Source organism: Carettochelys insculpta, chromosome 7, assembly GCF_033958435.1.
Source record: "Carettochelys insculpta isolate YL-2023 chromosome 7, ASM3395843v1, whole genome shotgun sequence".
Lineage (NCBI taxonomy): Eukaryota > Metazoa > Chordata > Testudines > Carettochelyidae > Carettochelys > Carettochelys insculpta.
This window is the reverse complement of record NC_134143.1, coordinates 46228324-46252808: the sequence shown is the minus strand read 5'-3', so window position 1 is coordinate 46252808 and position 24485 is coordinate 46228324. Positions and strand designations below refer to the sequence as shown.

The following is a 24485-nucleotide window of genomic DNA, read 5'->3' as shown; positions in this document are numbered from 1 at the left end:
TATTGTGTCTGCTACTTCCTTGTAGAGGTCTGTTCTTTTTTTTTTTAAATCTCTGTAAGCAACAGATACAGTATTTTATGTGGTTCATTCTGCAACTAAGAAGCCAACAAGAATTGTCTATGGATGTATCTACGCAGCAGCCTTATTTTGAAATAATCTATTCTGGAATAGTTATTCTGGAATAGTTTATGTCTAAATAATGCTGCTACACACAGAAATGTATTTCGAAATAGCATTTATCTATTTCCAAATGCAGCATTTACACACACAGAGCCTATTTTGAAATAGAGAATTGGACACACTATGGCTTATTTCAAACTACGTTCTATTACCTGTCTTAACAACACATATTTTGAAATAGCTATTTCGAAATTATAGGTGCAATTCTGTGTACAATGAGGTCTACCAGTTTCAAAATAAGCGAACTACTATTTTGAAATTATTTTGAAATAGTGGTTGTGTTGTGTAGACAATAAGATAGTTATTGCGAAATAACTTTGCTATGTAGACCTACCCTATAATGAAGTCATTATCACTGGATGCCGATCTGGGATTTGGCATATAGTGGGTTAGGAAGTCTGGAGGATAAGAATAACAATATGTCTGGAAAGAAAAAGGAAAAAATGTTTTTACTGATTATTTACCAGCCTCACATCCTGTGTGCTAAGGACACTTTGTGAAACACTGGCAGATATAGCACATACTGTACAATAGTAGCTACCATACATAAAAAGCTTGCTGTAGCTTTACAAAGACACATAATCAAAGGCTTTCTGGTTCAATGCCAAGGGTCACGGTCATTTTGTAGTTTTAAAAATAAATTACAAAGAACTGATGCAAGAATTTGTGCCTGATATGTCTGCAGCAGGCAGGGCCCCAAAGAAAACAAGCAAGCAAGCAACTGGCTGTAGCAGTTTCCAAGAGATTGACAGGCACTGTTCACAAGGGATTTTTTTAATTATTATTTCTACCTTTGCTGTTTTCCCCAGTTCAGACCAGGCACAAGAAGTCAGACCCAGTAAACGTATTTCTACTCAGAAGACTTTTTTCAACTCCCTTAGACCCTCACATGGAAATGGCTCCCAGGGATTAGGTAACTCAAAAAGTAAAGGAATCCTCTAGCTAGTCATTTATTATATGATAGTTTTAACAAAATGTGTGCTTTCCTTCAGGGAGACCCCTGCTCTGGGATCCCCATTTTCAGTTGCCCTTATACCATACAAATGGTGAAAAGCAAATATTAATTATTGAATTATGCTTTAGGAGAGACATTATGGGATGCTATTACTGCCTTTCCTTTCAGGCAGAGAAATCATTCCTTCATGTAATAGCTACTCCCTTGTGGTTCCTTTATGCATTTCCATTTGCTGCATTTGCTGGAAAAATCACTGGCTTCACAACCATGTGCTTTGACTTTGTTGTATAGCTCCCTGCAACACTAAATCAATACACTGGGAATTCTTATTTCAGTAGGTTGTAATGTCATCTGGAGCTTTGAGCATAATATATTAATTTGGTTCCAGTGGGCCTGAAAATACCACTTCCACCCTGTTGCCTTTGGAAACCATGGTAACCAATTTTCCTAGTTAGTTAAAATCCATAAGGCCACTGTACTCTCCTCCAGGATGACTTAAGGAGAAGAGGAGCATAGCTCATGCAACAGCACTTTATCTGTTTATAAGATTGTCATAAAAATGATGGTCTCAGTGGGGTAGTTGTGTTAGGCTGTAGTTTCACAAACAATCAGCTGTCCTATAGCACCTTAAAGACTAACAAATTAATTAGGTAATGAGCTTTTGTGGGTAAGACCAGCTTCTTCAGATTATACTTCATTCAGGTTATTCTTCATTATAATCTGAAGAAATGAGTTTTAGCCAGAAAAGCTCATTACCTAATAAATTTGTTAATCATAGAATCCTAGAATCCTAAAGCTGGAAGGGACCTTAGGAGGTCATCTAGTCCATCCCCTGCCTAAAACAGGATCAACCCTAATATTAAAGGTTCTAAAGGACTGCTTGTTATTTATGAAAATAAGACTTATTATATAGATGCAAAGACTTGATAGTAGCTCTCTCTCACTCTTCAGAAGTAGTAACAGAGAGGTAGCTGTGTTAGCTTGCGCTCCAACAAAACAAAACGGCAGAAATGTAGCACTTTAAAGACTAAGAAAATGATTTATTGAATGATGAGTGTTCTTGGGACAGATCCACTTCCCAATCTGATGAAGTGGGTCTGTTCCGCGAAGCTCATCGCCAAATAAATCATTTTCTTAGTTTTTAAAGTGGTACATTTCTGCTGTTTTGTTTTGTCGCTCTTCAGAAGTCATTAGTTTTCTTAGGCTGTAAGATCCTTAGGAAAGAGACGCTGTATATATTTGCATAGCACAGTCAAGTCCCAAGCCTGATTACACTACTGAAATATAAATATGAAAGAATTATAATTATGCAGCACTGCAGGGCATGGTCCTTGCTGGAAATGTAACGAGTGGAAACATGGAGGCAGTGGCCAACAGATTCAGCTCTGAAATGAATCAGAGCTTGTAAAAAGAGTTTGTATCTCTGTCACTTCCACTTCAAGAGAGAGTGGTCTTCAGGAAATGGGCTTGAGAGAGGGATTTGTGAGCGGAGTGGTGCCTCCAGATATTTAAAAAAGATATTTAAAAACCTTATTTAATGCTGAAGGTTTAAAATTACAGGTCTAGACATATTTGTCTGAGGAGACTGATCATTTTAGTTTTGGTACGTATTGAGATAGTCATCAAAGACACCAATGAGCACTTTCCCCTCATTCCCTAACAGGGGAAGGGGAAGATGAGAAGCAGTGTCCTGGGTATGCATGGCTGCAGCCCCCACATCCTCCCTAAAGGGCTCCTGAAGGGGTGGGGGAGGCCCTAGAGCTGTGGCAGCCCCTGATTGTGGGGGCATGCCCCCAGCCAGCATCTTTCCCCTTCGTACCGCAGCCTGCAGGAAGCTGCAGAAGTCCTGTTGAGAGCAGCTGCAGTCGAGCGCCCCAAGTGGCCAGCTTGCTCTTGCTAGAGTCCCTGCACTGGGGTGCAATGGCTTCCTTTCACCTCTGGGCTTAGTAACCAGAGAAACAAAGAAAACAGCAGTTGATTCAAAACTCCTGCACAGATCAAACTGCAACACTACTGTTTTCAGAGCTCTGCCATCTGGAATCACAAGATACGATGTCATTTTTAGTACAACAAAGTTAGACTAACCCTGACTTAACCGACGCACGGAAGCTCTCATTTAGAAGAGCTCATGTTATTCCTGATTCTGTATAAAAGTTCTCTTCACACGTGTTTTTGTTTCCAGTGAGAATTAAAGCAAGAGAAGTTCCCAAACATGGAGCAAGACACCCTTTTCCTTTCTGGTCACACCATTCTCTTCTTTGTTTAGATCAGAAATAAACTGGGCTACATTCTTCCCTGTCAAGGAAACAAATCCAGATTACTTGCTGCTTCTTTGCCTGGCAGTTTTTTTACAGAGAGCCTGCTGGTGAAAAAATTCACAGAGGAAAATGCAGAGGGCAAACACCTCTCATTGCTTTGGCATATAGTACAGGTTGAACCTCTCTAGTCCAGCATGCTTGGAACCTGACTGCGCCAAATGGGAGGATTTGCCAGATCAGGGGAGGTAATGATTATCTAGCAGTATTACCAACATTTCCATTGCTTACTGGGCTCTGAGAAGGAATTTAGGAGTAAATTACAGTTAAATAACAGCATGAAATACTGAGAGCCAGGACTGATGGCTGAAAACACACTTTATGGAACCAAGGGAAATGTGGCTACACCCATGATAAATGGTCCTCCAGCTAACTAAAATCATGCTGCATTACAGATATTGTTAGACGAGAGAGATCTGGAGTAGAGAGGTTCAACCAGTAGTAGCAATTTGATTTGTTTATGAGAAGCAGTAATAATTAGCCTGTTAATGTGTGGCTTCATTCCTTTTCCCACAGACCATCCTTTCTGTAATACTGAGGGGTACAGTAAATTAATGCCTAGAGTTATTCACATAGATACCTACAAATATAAAAAAAAATTCTCTGTTCCAATCTGCAGCTGAGGGACCAGGGGGAGAAAGAGAATTCCTGTACTCTCCACACCCTCCTACTTTCTCTCCTGTGGTGGCTTTTTTATTTGCCTCCCCCAAAGAGGCAACATGGTTTAGGAGGGGAATCTGGCCAATTCCTTTCACCCTAGACATGCGTGCAGAGTTGAGGGTGTGTGTGTGGAGAAGGGCAAATCCTCATCCGCCCACCCTTCAAGGGTAGAGAAGAGAATGGAAAGAGCCCTTATAATGAGAGCTTGTCACATTTCACATTTTTTTTCCCTCCCTGAGAATTTTTTTTTCACTTTTCAGTCAAAAATCAAACATTCAGATTTGGAACTGCCGCAATGCCCTACAGGAGTTTTAGTTAGGATGCGTCTGTGCTCCTCTACTTTACTCTGTGAGCCATGCTAGGTTGCATCTCCCATGATGCTGCACAGTCTTCCGTCTGGCTGAATAACTGCAATTTGTCATGGAAGTCCCATTTCCACTGTGCATTTTGGAAGTGCAATCCAGCTGTGGAACCTGGCCTGTAGAGGAAAAGTGAGGCATGTGAATGACAGCTCCCAGGACCTGGTACAGTGGATTTCAATCAAAAGTTTTTCAGGGGGTAATTTTTTTTCCCAAAAAATCAAACATTTCTATAGAAATCAAATACTGAGAAAAATGTTAGTTTTGCTAAAAACCCCATTTTCTACTGAAAAAGAACTTTGATAGAAAAAATTTTGACCAGCCCTACTTGTGACTTTCCTTAGTCTCAGAGTTGGGGCAGAGAAAGAACTACTAGGACAGCAGAAGAATGAAATATTCATTTCCTTCATCCCATCAAAACAAAATGAATAATGACTGAGTGGAAGACATAACTGCTGGGAACTCAGTGGCAGAGTTCCCAATCTTGAATGCTGACATGCCAGCTCCCTGCTGCTACTATTGCAGAGCTGGGGGGTAGGCAGCCCTACATGAATTTCCTTGCCAGCAACCGTTTGATCAGCTGCTCAGGAAAGAAGAGGACATAGAGCATGGATTCTCCTCTCTCAAGAGGTCTTGGGGTGCACAATTTAGGTTTTCAAGCAAGAGCACACGGCCCCGTTGAACAGCCTTATTTGTCAAAACATCAGCCCTTAAACAACTCCCAGGCTACATCTACACGTGAAGCCAACATCGAAATAGCTTATTTCGATGTAGCAACATCGAAATAGGCTATTTCGATGAATAACGTCTACACGTCCTCCAGGGCTGGCAACGTCGATGTTCAACTTCGACGTTGCGCGGCACCACATCGAAATAGGCGCAGCGAGGGTACGTCTACACGCCAAAGTAGCACACATCGAAATAAGGGTGCCAGGCACAGCTGCAGACAGGGTCACAGGGCGGACTCAACAGCAAGCCGCTCCCTTAAAGGGCCCCTCCCAGACACAGTTGCACTAAACAACACAAGATACACAGAGCTGACAACTGGTTGCAGACCCTGTGCATGCAGCATGGATCCCCAGCTGCCGCAGCAGCAGCCAGAAGCCCTGGGTTAAGGGCTGCTGCCCACGGTGACCATAGAGCCCCGCAGGGGCTGGAGAGAGAGCATCTCTCAACCCCCCATCTGATAGCCACCATGGAGGACCCGGCAATTTCGACGTTGTGGGACGCGGATCGTCTACACGGTCCCTACTTCGACGTTGAACGTCGAAGTAGGGCGCTAATCCGATCCCCTCATGAGGTTAGCGACTTCGACGTCTCGCCGCCTAACGTCGAAGTTAACTTCGAAATAGCGCCCGACGCGTGTAGCCGCGACGGGCGCTATTTCGAAGTTAGTGCCGCTACTTCGAAGTAGCGTGCACGTGTAGACACAGCTCCAGTCAGGAAATCCACGTACCAAGTTGCTCAATTTCAGAACATTGCTTCTCAAAGGACTTCCTGGTAGAGGCAGTACTTCAAAGGTGGTGACAAGAAAAGATAGGCCTCTCAGGGTTTTATAGGCAGGCAATCCTAAGGTATTTTATGTACCCCCCAGGAAGTCCAAAAGAAGCTTAAAAATTGAGAATCTGGGGGAGTATGAGAGGAAGCAAAGAAAACACCTGTGGATGGAAATTGTACCACCTTATTCCATGCTACAGAAGTCTTTAACAGATCTCTGTAGTTTATCATGGAGGACAATTATGGGTATGGCGGGTGAAGCTCATGGGCATTGCTAATTAGTCCACAACTGATATCGGTCCAATTATTTCCAACATCAACTGTTCAAAATCATTGTTTTTCTATTTTATAGTTCTAGACAGTTCTGTAGCTTTCATTGTGTCATAACAAGCTTAAGATTATGCAATATAAATAAGTGATGTGGGGAAACAGCAATAACATAAAAGCAGAGTGAATAATGTGATGATTTTCACAGATAAGCTGTAATTATTCTAATGTTTCCTACAAATGTAAAGACATTTTAAATATACAGTATGTTCAAGTCAAGGTTTCATAATGATTTTTAAAAAATGTTTAAACCTCCACTCCCAAAAGCTCATTAATATCCACCTGGTTGTTTATTTCATGGCCCTGACTGTACATGCAGCTTCTGTACCAGGGCTGTCAGGTGTTATTTTTTGGCTGATTGCTGGGTGATTAGTTGGTTTATATGTCTACCATTTGTCTGAATTTTTTTTACTGTACACTTTGTTTCCATTAAAAATCACAAATGGTTTTCTAATCTGAAAAGCATAATTTAAATTTCTTGTTTAAGACTGTTAATTAATGCCTCTGGAAGCTGATAAGTCTTGTCAGTAGTTCTTTAATTTTTTAATGAATATTTGAGTGATTGCCTGGCAGCAGTGACGCTTACACTGTAAGGATGGATATTTCATCATGATTTTGTTCTAAATGGAAAAATGGGCCTTTTTGTAATATATGTGTTAAAGTACCTAAAAAAAATCAGACTAGCTGATGATTCACAATGACCTGCCTATATATTTGAATGATGTATCATTCAAAATTCTTCTGCCTCAACATTCATTCAGTAGGGTTGCTTGAAGGCGTAGCAACAGAGTTTACCTATTTGAGGAATGTACATGGGCCAAGTTGGGTGGTGGCTCTGAAACATATCAGAAGTATTGCTGTAAGACAAAGGTGAATGACACCATTCAGTAAATGAGTAGCATTTCCTGCTGAGTCACACAAAGTCATTGCATTTGGCTCCAAAGACAGTGCTTCCCAACCCAGAAAACAGCTAATTATGATACATCCAGGACACCCTCCATAGAATAATATTTCCTGCAGGAAAAACACTTGATTACTTAATGACTATGTTAAGTTTACCTTGTGACAGGTAATAAAATTGGCTTGCAGACATACTTATAAGTGAATTGAGCTGCACATAAAAAGTCTGCATATTCTTGTCACAGTCACATCTTCTAAGGCCAAAGAGAGCCCTGTTATCATGTAGTCTGACTTCCTGTATGACATGGTTTATGGAGCTTCCCCAAAATAATTTCTGTTTGAATTACAGCATGCACAGAGAACTGGTATTGATTTAAAAATTAGCAGTGATGGAGACTCCACTAAAATATATGCCTTATATCTAATCTGAATTGTCTACCTCAGGGGTCAGTAATCCCTGGCAAAGGTGTCATGAATGGAACATGAGCTGATTTTCATTGGCAGACAAGGTGAGAGCTCAGCCCTGACCCTCCCCCTCATGCAGCCAGGAGCTTGCTCAAAGCCAGGCCACCTGTGGATTAACAAAAGACCAGCTAATACTACTAACCACCACTTACACAGTAAAGTTCCGCATCTTCATTTATTTAATGAAGCCGTTGTAAATGGACTGTTAGTGACTTTAAAAGGTATCCCTGGCACTCGGACCATACACAGAGGATTAAAGGTCAAATTTCAGTACTCCACCTCAGCAAGTTTGCTGATCTCGGTCTAGCTTCAACTTCAAAAAAAAAAAAAGGGGGGGGACTGTACTCAGCTGGCTCTCCCCCACCCCACTCCCCACCTCACCCCAGTCAATCCCATGGCTGGGGCTGCCAAGGTGCCACTACTCAGTACTGGAAAGTACCAGCACAAAAAAAGGACTGGTACTATACAAGTCCCTTATGACAGGGTTACTGGAAAAATTTTCATAATGGGGATGCTAACAGCTGTTGAACCCAACTGAAAATCCTGTATATAATGGAAACCAGTTCAAACCAGGGGGTGCTAGTTTTCTCATCTATGCCTTATGAGTATCCCCCTTTTGACAAGAATATAAGCTGATGTTGAATTTAGCCTATTTGGACACTTGGCCAGATTCTACATTCTGCAGTATAAGTGCCTGTTTTGCTAGAGTCTACTTTTAATTCAAAGAAATGTTTACAATTTAGTGTCGTGGAGAGATTTGTCAAGCTTGAAATCTGCAAGGAAAATAGCTGAGTGATCTGAGGCAGAAAATGCTTTGCTGTATAACCTCCATTGCAATGTTCTTACATATAAATGCACCATGGTTGCTAATTACTATTTTCAGTTGCTCCCGGGTTACCAAGTTGCTTAGGGGGCTCTGTGTGGGCCTCAAACTTTTCCTTTTTGATGTAGTTTTTCAGACTTTCATCCGTTGTTTCTATGTTTGTGGATTATTATATGAAGCTGATGCTTAGATTTGAATCTTCCCCTCAATACCTTTCTGCAGAAACTCAGTCCTATTAAGTTGTCTGGGTAGATTAGATGGCTCAGAGCTTTTGGATGCACCCAAGAATGCAAGGTATAATAAAGATTCCAGTTGCAAGTTCACCTAATTTTTTTAAGGTTGTGGCTATTATTTCCTATTTGTTGTTTTTAAAGTTATTTTATGTTTAAGATTACCTTAAATTCAATTTCAAATCCTGTTATTTTTAGCATTACTATTATTTTACGTTTGTTTTCATTCTTTTTTATAGTAATTTGTGGAGAATTTATCCCTGAGGAAGCTTGGTATTCTGCTCAATTAAAGATGTATCAATTGTCCACTGAAAGAATCTACTAAATTTTCCTACACTGCGCTACTACTCTTTATCTTGTAGTCTCTGTGTACATAGGAATCTGAACTTCTTCTGCATACAATCTGATGACTGAAACGATCTTCTTTGGGTGAAACAATCAGGAAAGAACAAGCCTATTCAGCTGAAACTCTCACTGACTCAAAGCTTGGCACAAATCTGAAACTTTATTGAGGTTTAAGACAGTTCAGTTAATTTTTCCTGTAATTATTTTCATTTACAAACTTACCTCAGTTACTTAGTGACAGCCAAGATTGAACAAAGTGGACCAAAATGTGAAAAGGAAACCTATTCATGTGAAGCCTCCAGCCCACCTCTGAAGACCTAAAAGGTTCAAGTATGACATAAATAAATACGAAGTTGGGGTGTTCCATGAGCCAAACCTCTGACAAGTCTCTGAGATATCTTTGTCTCCTACTGATATTTGTAGGGTACCCATAATAACAGTGTCTGAAATAATTTAGTCACTTCAGAGGTGGTTCTGGAACTAGTCACTTGAGAGGTGGTTCTGGAACTGCAGAAGGTGAAAATGTGAGCCCTGTTCAAGTTCAAGAAAGACAGCAGTCACCATAATGCTCACATGTTAAGTTATGGATGACAGATATATGTATGCCTTGCCTTGGAGACCACAATGATATATTACTGGAATGCTCTCTTTCTGGGACTTTCTGATAAGCACATATGTATATGGAGTGTGCTACACATTTTGAGACTATCATTTGACCTAAACATGCAGAGCAAATGTTTCCAGAGTTGAAGACTGTGTATGGCTTTGTTTTTAAACAGTGTTTCTAGTACAAACTACTATTTATTGTTCAGAGAGTTTCCAAGAAAATGGCTTTTGGTGTTGTTCAGAAGCACCTTACATTTCTTGACTTCTGTTCCATGCCCACCCCCATAAACACAAAAAAAAATGCTTCTCAATTTTACAAATCATCTTATCTGTGAAAATTGTTACCCCTCACCTCTGGTACACGTAAATATAATAGCATATCATGGGGGTAGGAGTTCACCATTACATAATGCAAAAAAATTGTGCTTACTGGTAGAACGGCAATTGTGCTGTTTTGCAGATTCACAAGTTGTAAAGTTTTGTGGATATTTCCGACTTTGCAAACTGAAAGTGACTGGTATCTACCCCCATTGCTCTCCATGTGCCTAGGAACAGCCTGAAATCTGTGCATGTGTTATCTTCAGGTGAGTGACTTCTTCCTGCTTAGCATTTCAGTCTTTAAAATCTTACCTGACTACTTACAGCCTCATGATCTGTAGATAGAAGCCCTTGTTCATGGTACATTTTGTTCTTTCCTTGTGTAGTACCCAGAGGCACTGAGACATCATCTGGGGTGAGTGAAGTCTCTTCTCTACAGGCTTGGCTAAGAGCTAGCTGGCCTTTCACTCATGTGGTAGAGTGCAGGGCTTTAGACCCTATGCTTGCAGGTTCTATCCCTGGGACTGGCAACCCAGGTCTGTCAGTGTTATACTTGAAATGACCAAGGAACCTCTGTAACAAGTTACTCCTCTACCAGGCTGACACTATCATGTTTAAAAACTGAGCAACAGGTTCCACTCTGAAGCTGAAAAGCATCTGATAACCCACTAAAAATGGCTCCTGAGGAATTCTTCTTGTGTAGAGCTGCTCCAGTGACTCTTACACCATCCCCCTTTCTGTTCTGTGCAGGGGCATGACTAGCACAAAAGGGACAGTGGTTGGGCCATTCCTGTGTCCCAGTGGTCCCCAGATGCTGGAATGGCCAGCAAGGGCTGTGAGCTGCTAGCACAGGATGGAGCAGTCGTGAGATTACTTTACATCACACTGCAGACTGGCCTGGCATCTGGCATCCCAAAGACCGGAACAAAGCCAGGATGACTTTTCACCCCCTCCTCCAGAGCTGTACAAAGGCTGAACTGGGACCTAGTGATTGGAAAGCCTGTTGTTCTGCTTCAGAAAGAACAAAACTGATGATTTAGAGCCAACCATGTGATTACAAAACCAGCTGACAAATGTATAACTGAAAAATCCCCATTTGAATGAAGTCACTAACGTAAGATTTGCTCTGACCCGCACTGCAAGTTAACCAGAATTTTGTTGGTGGGCTGTTCAGGGATCTTTTTCCTGTAACATTTTTGTAATGAGGCAATTTAAGAAGAAAAGCAAAATCAGACATTCATACCATATTACTTACTCAGGAGAGCAGATGAGCTCATGTAGAAGAGAACTTTAAACAACTTGCTGTGCCAGTTAAAAACTAGCTGGGTGGGGATAAGACAGGCCTCTGCTTGTCCAAAGCTAGATTGCACAATGGGGACCTAGGAGCATAATGGCAGTGCTCTGTTTTCTGCTGATAACTTCAGCATTGCTGTTTGAACAATTCAGAGCCAAGCTGATAAATGCTGGGAAGTACTGTGACAAGGTGCAGAGGGCTTACCTTGGATCCAGCAGACACCCCTCAGGCAATAGAGCAGGGCACCTCAGGGCAACAAGGAACTTAATGGCCTGATTTAAAAGGGCTCTAAACTTCTGTAACCCCCATTGACTCCAGTACGAGCTCTGGGTGCTCAGCATCAAGAAAGTCAGATAATAAAAAAATCTCTTTAAAAGTAGGCCACTTCTAGGCAGGTGGGAATGGCCTAATAGTGAGGGGTTGACTTTTGTTTGTTTTTGTTATTTTTTTTGTTACAGCCCAGTCAAACCTTTGTGTTTTGTTTAAAAACCTTTTGCCTGTTAAACAACAGCTGTGCTGAACACTCAACACGTTTACCTTTGTACATCACTGGGATGCTAGGGTATATTAAGACTGCATCGTTGTTCCGCTTGCTTCAACGTTCGAAATAGGAGGGATGTTATGTCTTCACTGCCCTCGCTTTGTTGAAGGGTATCAGCACAATTGTTGGAGGGCAACACAAGGCTGAAACTGAATTGCCACTTCCCCTCTCTCAACTCGGATGCGAATCAGGATCTATGACCATCTATTTGTCCTAGTTTTCTCCCTCAACCTGAATGCCTGGCTTGAGCACCCTGAGCTGAATGATTGGCCTGAGAGGGGCAAAGGAGTAACCAATCACTCCTCCATACAGCCAGCTCCCTCCTGCTGCTTGTCTGTTAAACCAGAAATGTGGGCAGAGTTGGCACTGACAATGCTGACATGACATAGCAAGATCAAGGTTCACCCAACACTTTCAGTGACCTTGAGCAAGTCTCTTTGTGGCTGTGAATCTGTCCATCTGTAACTCTGGCACAGAGGCAATATATTTTTTACTTTCCCAGGCGGGAGTAGAGTTTCATTATTTGTTTTAAAGGACTTTAGTTTGTTGGCTGAAAGAGCTAAATGAGCATAACAAATTCAGATTTTGAAAATTTCAGCCTCAAAGCTGCCTTTCTACCAATGAGAATATGCCCAGGCCTGCTGATGGGCGGGGGGAGGTGGGGAGGCAAGCAAAGCAACTGCCCCAGCAGTTCAAAAGGGTCCAGGGCATCTGGCTGCAAGCACCACTACTATCACCAGGTACTTTAAATTTCTACCAGAGCTCTGCGGAGCACATTCAAGGGCTAAGGAAATGTCTGCCCCTGGCCCTGCCTCTTCTGCACGAGGCTCTACCTCTTCCAGGAGCAGAGAGCCATGCTTCCACACCTTGCCAGGGGCCCAGCAGTTCTGCCAGCCTTTGAATATGCCCAGTTTCCCTTATAACTCCTATTTTCAAAGCCTGCTTCATCTTTGCTTTCCTATCCAGCCCTGACTTCAAGGCAATAGCTTGTCTATGCTCTGATGTCTTGTTTCACTGTTAACGCGACTCAGTGTTTTACCTCTTTCTGTGTCCACACCCTGGCTAAATGAGTTTTCCACAATAGCGTAACTCCCAGACTAACTTATTTACACTTGTTGACACTGACTCTCTTGTTCTATCTAATGCAAGATCCGCTTCTGTATCACCGATTCACATGAGCACCTCCTTCTTCAATGGAGTTTTCACACGTGTAAGAGTGGTACAGCCTGGTCCCAAGTCACTTATATAATCGCCCTAAAGCTGGTTGCATTCTTTCTCTTTTTTTCACCCTGCTCTACATGTTAGCAGAGGTTGTACTCATGAGCCTGGAGAAGGAGAGATCCAATGGTGCATCGGGTGAGTAGAGTAGAAAGAATACCCTATGAGAAAGTTAAAAAGAAAAAAAAGAGAAATAATAAAATAAACAGGAAAACGAGGAGAAAAGAGTAACTGTGCCCTCACAGTATTTGGAACCAGGGCCCTTAAAGATGGCGTACCCATCTACCAATCCACTGGGCATTCCAGTATATGTATTGCTGCTTGTTCATCTATAAACTCACCTCATAAATTCATCAACTTTAAGGCCAGAAAGGACCATAATGATCATCTAGTCCGTGGTGTCCAACCAATTTCGGAAGCAGTAGCCACTATAGTGGTTACTGCTAGAGTGACCTAGCCACGTTATTGTGAAAGGATGTTTATTGTTCAAGCCAACTAGTCACACTCAACTGGCTAAATAATCACATGTGGCTGGTGGCTAGTGTGTTGACACCATGGATCTAGTTAGACCTCCTGCACATTGCAGGCCACAGCAGCTTGCCTAATCACTTTCGTAAAAGACCAATAACTTCTGGCTGCGTTACTGAAAAATTTCAAGTTATAGAGAATCTACAATTTACTTTAGTTTAAATCTACAAGTGACCCCGCGTCAGAGGAAGGCATAACCCCACCCCAGGGTCTCTGGCCTGTGGGAAGATTCCTTCCTGACCCTACAACATGACAGTCAGTTAGAACCTGAGCACACAACACCCAACTGCCATACACCTGGGAAAGATTTCTCTGTAGTAACTTGGCTCTCTCCTTGTCTAGTATCCTATCACCCGGCGCCGGGGATATTTTCATGTGGCAGCCAATACTCCTCTAGTACTGCTATAAAAACTCTACAACCAGGGCTTGTATTTTGGAGGATATTAATTTCATTTGGAGAGGCACAGTTATAAGTTCTGTGTAAACACTGGGTGTTTCAGGTATCGGAGGGGTAGCCGTGTTAGTCTGGATCTGTAACAGCAACGAAGGGTCCTGTGGCACCTTATAGACTAACAGAAAAGTTTTGAGCATGAGCTTTCGTGAGCACAGACTCACTTCATCAGATGCCTGATGCCGCATCTGAAGAAGTGAGTTAACTCACAAAAGCTCATGCTCTAAACTTTTCTGTTAGTCTATAAGGTGCCACAGGACCCTTCGTTGCTCTACAGATCCAGACTAACACAGCTACCCCTCTGATACTCACCATTACATGTTTTGTGAAAACCTTTTCACTGCTTACAAAGCACCAAATACTTAGAAGTGTTAGGCAAACAGCACTCCCATGTTTCCGGTGTGAAGCAACAGCTGCTGGAGTCCACATAATTTCATGTGTTTTGCTTGTGAAGGTGAGTAAAGGTTTCCAAAATGTAAAGGCACCTACCTTGCAGGCCTAAACTGACTACATGTGGACTCTCTCCTAAATTTGGGGTCTTTGACTAAAGGGTTTTGGTTCAGGTCCTCCCTTTTGGGAACTTTTTGATTCACTGTGTGGAAGGTGCATTATTCTGGATTTGTTACTGGATTGTGAATATAATAAAATCCTCTCCTTCAACTACACAATACCTATTTCACAGAGATCATAGTCCCACCCTCCACTTCATTATTTAGCCCTTTAACCCAGAAAGAGCTGCAGGATAGAAGAGGCTTTTATAGAGGGATCTTATCACAACCTTTTAGCACCCCCTTTTTGCTGGGAAGATGAGACAGAGAATTTGAAAGTCTGCTAATGAAGTAAAGGAGGGCATCAGTGTTTAGGAAACACCAGTTTCAGGTGTTCATGATCAATTCAGATCAAGTTCACAATAAGAGAGGATCAGATATGGCACAAACCGTATTTGTGATCATCCCTTTCAATTCCAAATAGTTTTTGGTTTGTTGACCTTCATAAATTCATATAATTAACTTCTTCCAATGGATTTTTGTTTACAAAATATGTAAGAAATGGCCTTTCTGCATATGCAAACAGGATATTTGTGATTAAAGCAGAGTATCTGTTTTCTGAACAACAAGAAGACTTGTGGCACCTTATAGCCTAACAGATATTTTGGAGCATAAGCTTTCGTGGGCAAAGACCCGCTTCATCAGATGCATGAGTGGGGGGGTGGTTTCAGAGGGGTATTTAAAGAGTGGGGTCCCAGTAAGAGGGAGGACCAGAGCTGACAAAGTCTATTCAGCAAGATGGAAATGGCCCAGTATCAACAGCACTTACCAAAAGAGGAAAAAAAACCTCAGATCAGACAGGGGGTATAAACCTTTGTCAGAGTCTAATGGGGAGATATTAGCACCCAGAGCAGAGAAACTGCCTTTGTAAGCTGCGAGCCACTCCCAGTCTCTGTTTAATCCATCGTTAATGTAGTCAAATTTGCAAATAAATTGCAGCTCAGAGATTTCTCTCTCCATTTGATTTTTGAAATTTTTTTGTTTCAGAACTGTCACCCTTAAATCTGCCACTGAGTGTCCAGGGAGATTGAAGTGTTCCCCCACAGGCTTCTGTACATTACCATTCCTGATGTCTGATTTGTGTCCATTTATTCTTTTATGGAGAGACTGTCCAGTTTTGTAAATTGCAGTGGGGCATTGCTGGCACATGATGGCATATATTATATTAGCAGATGTGCAGGTAAAGAAGCCCCTGATGGCATAGTTGGTGTTAAGGCCTGTGACGATGTCACTGGTGTAGATATGTGAGTGGAGCTGGCAGCGAGGACTGTTGCAGGGGCTGGTTCCAGGCCTAGAGTCACTGGTTTGTGATTTGTAGTGGCTGGTGAGGATTTGTTTAAGGTTGGCAGGCTGTCTATGGGCGAGGACAGGCCTGCCTCTCAAAGTCTGTGAGAGTGAAAGATCATTGTTCAGGATGGGTTGCAGATCACTGATGATGCACTAGAGAGGCCTTAGGTGGGAGCTGTATGTGATGGTCAGTGGTGTTCTCTTGTTTTCCTTGTGAGGCCTGTCTTGTAGCAGGTGGCTTCTGGGTACCCATCTGGCTCTATCAATCTGTTTCCTCACTTCCTTAGGTGGGTATTGTAGTTTGAAGAAAGCTTGGTAACGGTCTTGTAGATGTTTGTCTCTGTCTGATGGATCAGAGCAAATACGGTTGTACCTTAGTGCCTGGCTGTAAACAGTGGATCATGTAGTATGCCCTGTATGGAAGCTGTAGATAAGCATAGCGGTCTGTGGGTTTTCAGTATAGGGTGGTATTTATATGACCATTGCTTATCTGCACAGTAGTGTCCAGGAAGTGAATTTCTTGCATGGACTGGTCCAGGCTAAGGTTGATGGTGGAGTGGAAACTGTTGAAATCACAGTGGAACTCTTCAAGAGCCTCCTTCCCATGATGATGAAGATGTCATCAATGTAGCACAGGTGGAGGAGGGGCGCTAGGGGATGAGAACTGACAAAGCGTTGTTCCAAGTCAGCCATAAAAGTGTTGGCATACTGTGGGGCCATGCGGGTGCCCATAGCAGTGCCTCTGATTTGAAGGTATAATTTGTCCCCAAATCTGAAATAGTTGTGGGTAAGGACAAAGTCACAAAGCTGCATCACCATTTGTGTCTCGGTCTCATCAGGAGTAATGTTCCTCACAACTTGGAGTCCATCTTCATGTGGGATATTGGTGTAAAGGGCCTCTACATCCATGGTGGCCAGGATGGTGTATTCAGGAAGGTCACCAATGGATTGTAGTTTCCTGAGGAAGAAACTGGAAAATATTGTGCTTATTAAATGTTTGTATTCTAAAAAACAACATTTTGAAATGAAACATTTTGTTCCAAATCACAATTTTGTATTTTATTCTGTTACAAAATGTAAAAATTCTTTGTTTAGACATTTCTGCACGGAAATTTTTTGGAACTTTTAGTATTTCATCTTTCCCTCATTATCTGAGAGGAAAAAAATGTCAAAATGATTTAATTTCCCCAAGGAGGAAAATTCCATTGTCCGTCCATCTTCATTCATTATTCATCAGGGGTTAGTCAGAGGTTCAAAATTACATTTGCACAGCACAGCAGACAAGAAGAATACACAGCTCTTATGTAGTTTTTTTTTTTCATCTGTAGATCTCAAAGTGCCTTACAACAAATAGTAAATATTAGGAAACTGAGGCACAGAAAGTGAAGTGGTTTGTCCAAGCAGATTGGTGAATTCTCAGGGAATATAACTTAGTCTGCTAATGCCCACTGTTTTATTCACTAGTCCAGAAATACTGCCATATTCTCAACACTTAGGTGACTGCTCATACACCAGTGACAATAAACAGCAAATAGTGTAAACTAACAGTTCATGAGCAACCTGTGGTGTTAAAATTGTTTGTCACCTTATTTAACACATTTTTATGAATAGTAACTACAGCATTGATGTGGCAATGATTCACAACAGAAAAAGGGATGCATATATATATATATATATAGTGGTTTATTTGCAATGTACAGTATGATCGGTGCTATTCATAAGTCAGAACTATGAAAGTAACTGTGTGAGAAGATGATTGTTTCCTGGGAATTTAATATTGGCTCCTTCCACGGTGCCCTCTAAGGCATACTAGCAGGCTAGTACATAGCAAAACAAATGGAGGTTTATGGTTGTGTTTGAATGGCTTACACTTGGCTTAGTAGTTTACGAAAACAGAATTAAGCATTTGTAGGAAAAGAATAGCAACTGCAGTTATATTAGCTAAAATCATAAAGATCACTGCTACCAACACACTTGTGTTTCAAGGCACATGCTGATTCCCTAGAATGTTCAGGAAGAAATCTGTTCTGTGCCATCGTAATGCCCTGTTAAGTACTCTGTGACGCACTCAAATGTTCTTTTAAGACATCTGGCACTGGCCATTGTCAAAAAAAAAGGACATCAAACAAGGGGCCAAATATTGCTTCTACTGCTTGAACACTGATAAATCCATGGACTTAGTGGAATAGCATCTTATTTACACCATTTAGGTGAGCTCTGAATCTGGTCCTAGATGAACCAGTTTTCTGCTCCATATATCAACCCTAAATTCTTACACTCTAAAGGAGCCTTGCAGCCGCCTTTTGTAAATCATTGGCTTGTTCGTGTTAATATTTACTAAGTGAATGCAGAAGTGGCTGTGTAGGACATTTTACTGCACAGGAGAAACATTGTGTTAAGTATGTGTTTAAAAGATGGGAGTGAAGATGGGAAAGTCAACAGCTGGTCCAATAAAATATATTACCTCACTCACCTTGTCTCTCTAACATACTGGGACTGACTTGGCTACAACTGTATTGCAGATAGCACAAAGAAAAAGGTAATTGTGGAGAGCTGCAGCATTGATAAGCTTACTGCTGCCAAGCTTATTAGGCACACCTCAGGATTTACACATTGCTGCTTTATAAGGAAAATAGCTAATAACTTCAGTAACAAAGACTGGTGCCATATTTCCAGTTATGCAAACAAATCACATAGTCTTAGAGAAAGGAAAAAACAAAACAAAACAAAACCAAACCAAAAGTCCATATTATTAATGGCAAGATCTGTAGCTGAACTTCTGAGATGCTGAGCTTTTCCTCCAAGCCCAAACACGTGAAGTAGACAATGATGTGGTCAGAATTGGGATTAGCCTGCATGTTAATAACGCTTCAGTAAAATTCATTACACAGCTAATGCATTCAGGCACAACAACTCTTTATAATTCTACTCCATGCAGGATGAATTGCTCTGGTAAGTGTCTCATTCAGCCCTGGGCATCAGCTCCAGGCTCATGAACCCTTAAAGAGAAATAAAAACATATTCCTGTTGTGAAATATTCTCTGTCTGTATTCACTGCATTTGCCTACTCTGCAGGAGGCCTGCTTCCTGCACCACAGAGTGAAGAGGATTTCCTTGTTAAAATGTCACCATAGCAAACACAGGCACACTACATTTTGTGGCTTTCTTGTGTTTGTAACCTATGAGTGGCGTTTTAATTTTTTTAAAGGGTTCAGACAGGATATGCTCCCTATATTGAAATCCAAAACTATTCTGAGCCCTAAAGAGGTTAGAATACGGTTTTATCCCTTTGTTTTTCACTCTCCCATGTCTCTCACTATCTAGGTTCAATCAGAAATGACAAATTATTTCAAGAAACACTGTCCTCATGATGTCTGCATCCTGCCAGGAACTACTGGATAGCTGAGAAGAAGGAAGCCTTTACTTACCTGTCTCTAGCAGATGCAAAAAGTTTGGAGGTAACTTGAAGAAGGTATGTAACTAATCAGAATCCTAGTGGCTTACAGCTTTTGCACCCATTCCTTCCTAAAAGCACATTTCTGATTACAAGTATGCATATGATAGTGAGGCTGTTCACAAAAAATAACTTAGTCTTATGCTTTTCTGTGGGTATACACACAGGCCGAGGTCTCACAGAAACACCGGGAGCCATTTGGTGTAATCTAACCTACCTTGTGTACTCTCAAACATCAACAAACAAGTCTGGGCTTGCATAAATGGAATCAAAAAGTCCAAGAAGGCACAAGACTTCCTTGAGTTAGCTAAGGAAGACCATTTAAACTGTACTCCTCAGGACATTAATCATAAGCTGCACTGGCACCATTTTAGTTCTCAGTGTCTTATCTTACTTTGGCAGCTCTGTACTGGCTTCATGTGTACTAGCAATTATGTTTTACTCATTATTACCTATGAGTATTTCTGTACCTGTGGAAGCACTAGAATAGGGAGCTGGGGCTGGACTCGATGACCTCTGAGGTTCTTTTCCAGCCCTAGGATTCTATGATTCTAATAGACCTGAAGCAGGTGTTTTCATCATTTATGTCACTTATCCCTGCTGCAATAGTGGGAAACTGTAAGGGAAAAAAGCCTCAAGAAGACATTGCCTTGGTATCTGGCCTTGAACTTGATTCTGACTGACAGGGTTCATTACTGCTTTGGCAACCATGATGGCTTCCTGGGTTTGACATGTTTGTGCTTAAATCTTTCTCTAATTAGCACCTGAAAATAACATCAATCCATCCCTGGTTTTCCAAGGGGGTAGTGTGAGGAAATGAAACTGGTTTTGAAAGGCGTTTGCTAAAGAAAATGTATCTTATGTTAATTAGCATTAGGTACAACATCGACTGATCCAGTTGTACCTATCTCAGCAGAGAGGGAACATTGATTTTTGGTTTTGTATATTGAAGGTAGAAAAACTTGTGAAAAGCCAGAGTAAGGACTGGTCTGCACCTAAAATTCAGATTAGTTTACAGATACAACTGTAGTGTCAGTAGTGTAAACAAACCCTAAGACTTCCTCCGTCATGCTTGGTCAAACAAAGCTATTTTCCTGCACACTGAATGTACCTTCAGACCAGCCGCAGCTGCTGCTTGTGTTTAGGCATTAAGAAGCATTCCACCTGTTTGGTCATTAACTTTTCACAGAATGAGTGACTTTAGAAAACAGAACTTTCTCAAGGCAGATTATCAAAGAGGCCTTTCAATCTGTGATCTTAATATTTCATGTTGCTGACTCTGGAGATGTACATGTTGGTCGTCAAAATATTCAGAGTAGCAAGATCAGTGTGCATATGTACGTGTTGTTTTCACATACAGAGCTGAGCTTAGATAGGCCAGAAACAGGCCCACCAATGTGGCGGGGGGAGGGCGTGAAAGGGGGGGCAATTGCCTCAGGGCTTGGTGATTCAAAAGGGCTTTGGGCTCCTGGCTGCCTTTTGTGGCAGCAGACGCAGCCTGAGCCCCAGACCATTGAAATGGCCACTGGTGTGGTGGGCAGTGCTCCTGGCTGGCTGCGGGGAAGGGGTGCCATGTGGTACACTTCAGACAGTGCTGAGGGCTTGCTGCCCCCAGCTCTGCCCCTTCTGTACAAGGCTCTGCCCCTTTCAGGAGTGCAGCACTGAGACCCTCCCCTCATTTTGACCAGAAGCACAGGACAACTGTCACCCCCTCTGGTCCAAAAAGATGTGCACCAAAAGCAGAGGTCTGAATGTGTAGGTGGGGTTGAGGACGCTTTCAAAACTGGGGCCGGGTGTGTATTGTCGTCACATCATTCTGCTTTCTGACTGTGCTCAGGGTATGCAACATAAAATACACAGTGCGGAGGTTACTGATTAATAGTGAAGCATACAAGACTGGAGCAACTGTTAGGATAGGCAATTCCTGAAGATAACTCATGACCAGCTAAAGTTGCCTTAGCTCACAAATAGTATTGTATGATCTCAGTGCAAGCCAAGCAAGCCATCTGAGTGTTGAATTAGATTTATGCAGCAACAATGTTAATTCTTTGCAAACATCGTGATCTGAAAAAGTAAAGGTTCAAACCTTATTTTACAATTTACTGAAACTTTAAGTGGGCAGCCTTGCAAGCCATGTAAATGTCTAAGTGTAAGTCCATTATATTGTGTTACATTGTTATGCCATTCAGTGTCTAAGAGAAAATCAAAATGAGGTTCTGTTCTTACGGGGTGCTGACCTACCTCTTCCCCCAGGGACAGTCAACATCTTGTGGATTTGTGCCCTTAATTTGCCTGCAAAGTATTTCTTCAAAGAGAATTTTAAAATGGCAAAACAAAGTTGTCCAATACTCTTAACAGGTATGTGCCCCTTGCTGATTAATCTCTGATGTAATTATGAAACAAAGCATGTGAGCATATGGAACATAGGCAGGGGAACAGGTCATTTGCTATATAACCTCCACAAATCTGTTTATTTCTTTCTCTCTCTCTTTTTTAAAATTTCCAGTAACATCTGAAACAAGCTGAGTTGAACAGCAAGTATGCAAATGAGATGAACACCTCATCCTCCCTCATCTTTGAATGCTATGCAGTTAATTGAGAATGTGATCAACCAGGCCTTCCCTTCCTGCCAGGGCAAACTCTTGTTAATTCATGTCACTGGTCTTCTACAGAGCAAAACCAGCTTGTGCCCTTATGTTTGCCATCTGCTTGGACAGCCGATGGCACTACTCAGGGAGAAAGTAAGACATAAGAGATCTGAATTTCACATCTGGGTGATATGAGTAAGTGTTCTGCATACACTGCTGTGTGCTGGGAGGACAGGGGATCACTGACATTTTGATTGCTACAATAACTCCACCTTGCCACACACAGACCTTTCCTAATCAGTATATAGAGAAGAATATGAAGAAGGTACTTTGCAGTTGCTACTATACTGTGCTGCTTCCTGGAACAAGGGAGTTTGTTTATCCCTCTTGACCTATGAGCATCACCTTTCAGGCAAACAAATAACAGCACCTGTGATCTGGACTGCTTTGTTCCTCTTCCCTAGACCAAAATTATCCACCTTTTCAAAACACAGTTGGTTAGATCTTTATTTAGGGAAAACCAGCATAGCTCAATTACCTCCAATGCTCAGTGGAAGTCTAGCGTCTTCCATGGACTTCAGTAGTAGTAATAATAAACACTCCTACATCTTGGAGCATAGGCCATTGACAACCATTTTCCAGTATCCCCTGTCCTGGGTGGTCTTTTCCAGTTCTGACCAGGTGTATCCCATCTCTTTAGTGTCTGGTTTTAGGCCTCTATGGCAGGTGTTTCTTGAGTGCCCTCTTTTCCTTTTTCATTGTGGGTTCCATCTTAAGGCTTGTCTTCTGATGTTGGTGGTTGGTTTTATAAGGGTATGTCCAATCCATTGCCATGTTCTCTTCCTGATTTCTCCTTCAGTAGGAAGTTGGTGAGTCATTTGTAACAGATCTTAGCTGCTGATGGCCAGTGGATTGGAGAATTTTATGGGGGCAGTTATTCATAAAGTCTGGATTTTTTGACAGTCTCAAGTTTCTGCTCCATACAGTAGGAATGATTTGACATTGGAGTACATCAACTACAAGAAAACTTTGAATAGCATACACAGGGAAACCGACTGGTAGCTGCTCCATCATTACGACATGCCAACCAAGTCAGACTCATGAAGAATGCTTGGACTTCAGTAGAGCTAGCCAGTTTGCTCCATCCAAAAACCTGCTCCCATAAAACTAACTCTTTTAAACATACAAAACAAAATAGTGGAAATGTAGCACTTTAAAAACTAACAAAATGATTTATTCGGTGATGAGCTTTCATGGGACAGACCCACTTCTTCAGATCAGTCTCATTTCCATCTGTCCCACGAAAGTTCATCACCAAATAAATCATTTTGTTAAAGTGTTACATTTCTGCTGTTTTGTTTTGTTGGAATATGGACTAACACAGCTACCTCTCTGCCGCTCTTCTTTTAAACCTATTCGTGTAATCTCAGGTCTTCATTTAGTTCTTTAGCGCCTTTCCATCTTAAGTCCATCCGTTTTTCCCAACTAATGGCTGTTCTGCACTAGAAAATTAAACTGGCCCCATCATGTTGCTTAGGATGTGAAAATCTACAGCCCTGAGCAGCATACTTTACCAACAAGCAAACCTCTTCCATTGGCGTACATAGTGTCTATGCTGACCTGCTGCTGCAGTGCTGTTCTGTTCCTGTAGCATTGCAAGTGTAGACAAGCCTAAGGACAAAATAAACAGGTGAGTAAGGGCTCCAGGATCGGGAAGTTTTTTTATTGTTATTTTTTAATTAGATATATCTTGTGAGTCGTTTGACTTGTGGATGTTTTAATGCATGAAAAGTTCTGCCTGACTCTGCATGTTCCAGCAACCAAAAATGCTTCCAGAAGAACTTAAACCCAGAGAAACAATTCATGAATCACTGAGCTGTTGAGGAGCCGCTCTGATTCCCTTCTTATATGAAGTTCATACAGTGAAGTTTTGTCCCTTGAGGGAGCGCCCTGTAACCTCCATTTCCCTCATTTATGTGTAAGTGTGATTTTGCATATAAAGCATGCCAGGTACGGTATCAGGAGGAGAAAGATTATGAACTGCTGAAGCCACTCTTCTAGCTAAATATATGTATTTTTAGTGAATAAGAAGTTATGCTGTAAGTTGGGAAATCAGTCAGATATTAGCTCCCCAGAGACAACAGCAGGAAAATAAGTAACACCTGAGAGGGATATCAAACAAGTATCAATAGCCATTGTCCAGGAATTGCTCAAACTTGCCTGGGGGCTCAGCAGTGCTCACTAGGCATGCCTGGACTTGTTTTCTCCAAGTACATGGACTAATGCAGGGGTAGGGAACCTTTTTCAGGTAGGAGACCTCTGACCTGTAGACAAATCAGTTGGAGGCTGCAAAAGTGAGAGAAAACTACTGCACTGATGTGGTCCCCAACTGCATGAGGGCTAGGGCTATGGTGTCTGGGCAGGAGGGAGGGAACTGGATGGGAGTTGGGGGGGTCTGGGTGGGATGGAGGGTGCAGGAGTGGGCTCAGAGTGGGTGATCTGGGCCAGAATGGCATGCAGGAGCAGGCTGTGGAAAGGGGATCTGAGTGATAGGGAGGTGTAGGAGAGGGTGGGGAGACCTGTGCAGAAGGGGGGC

The 24485-nt window shown here is 41.9% G+C and overlaps 1 long non-coding RNA gene across 1 annotated transcript in view; it reads left to right on the top strand.

Annotated features, from left to right (window-relative positions):
* LOC142015934 (uncharacterized) overlaps positions 1-24485 on the top strand; it is a 129419-nt gene that overhangs the window by 52891 nt on the left and 52043 nt on the right. The window contains exon 2 of the long non-coding RNA XR_012646245.1: positions 19172-19319. This is a non-coding gene — a long non-coding RNA (uncharacterized LOC142015934). The remainder of the gene's footprint in view (positions 1-19171; positions 19320-24485) is intronic.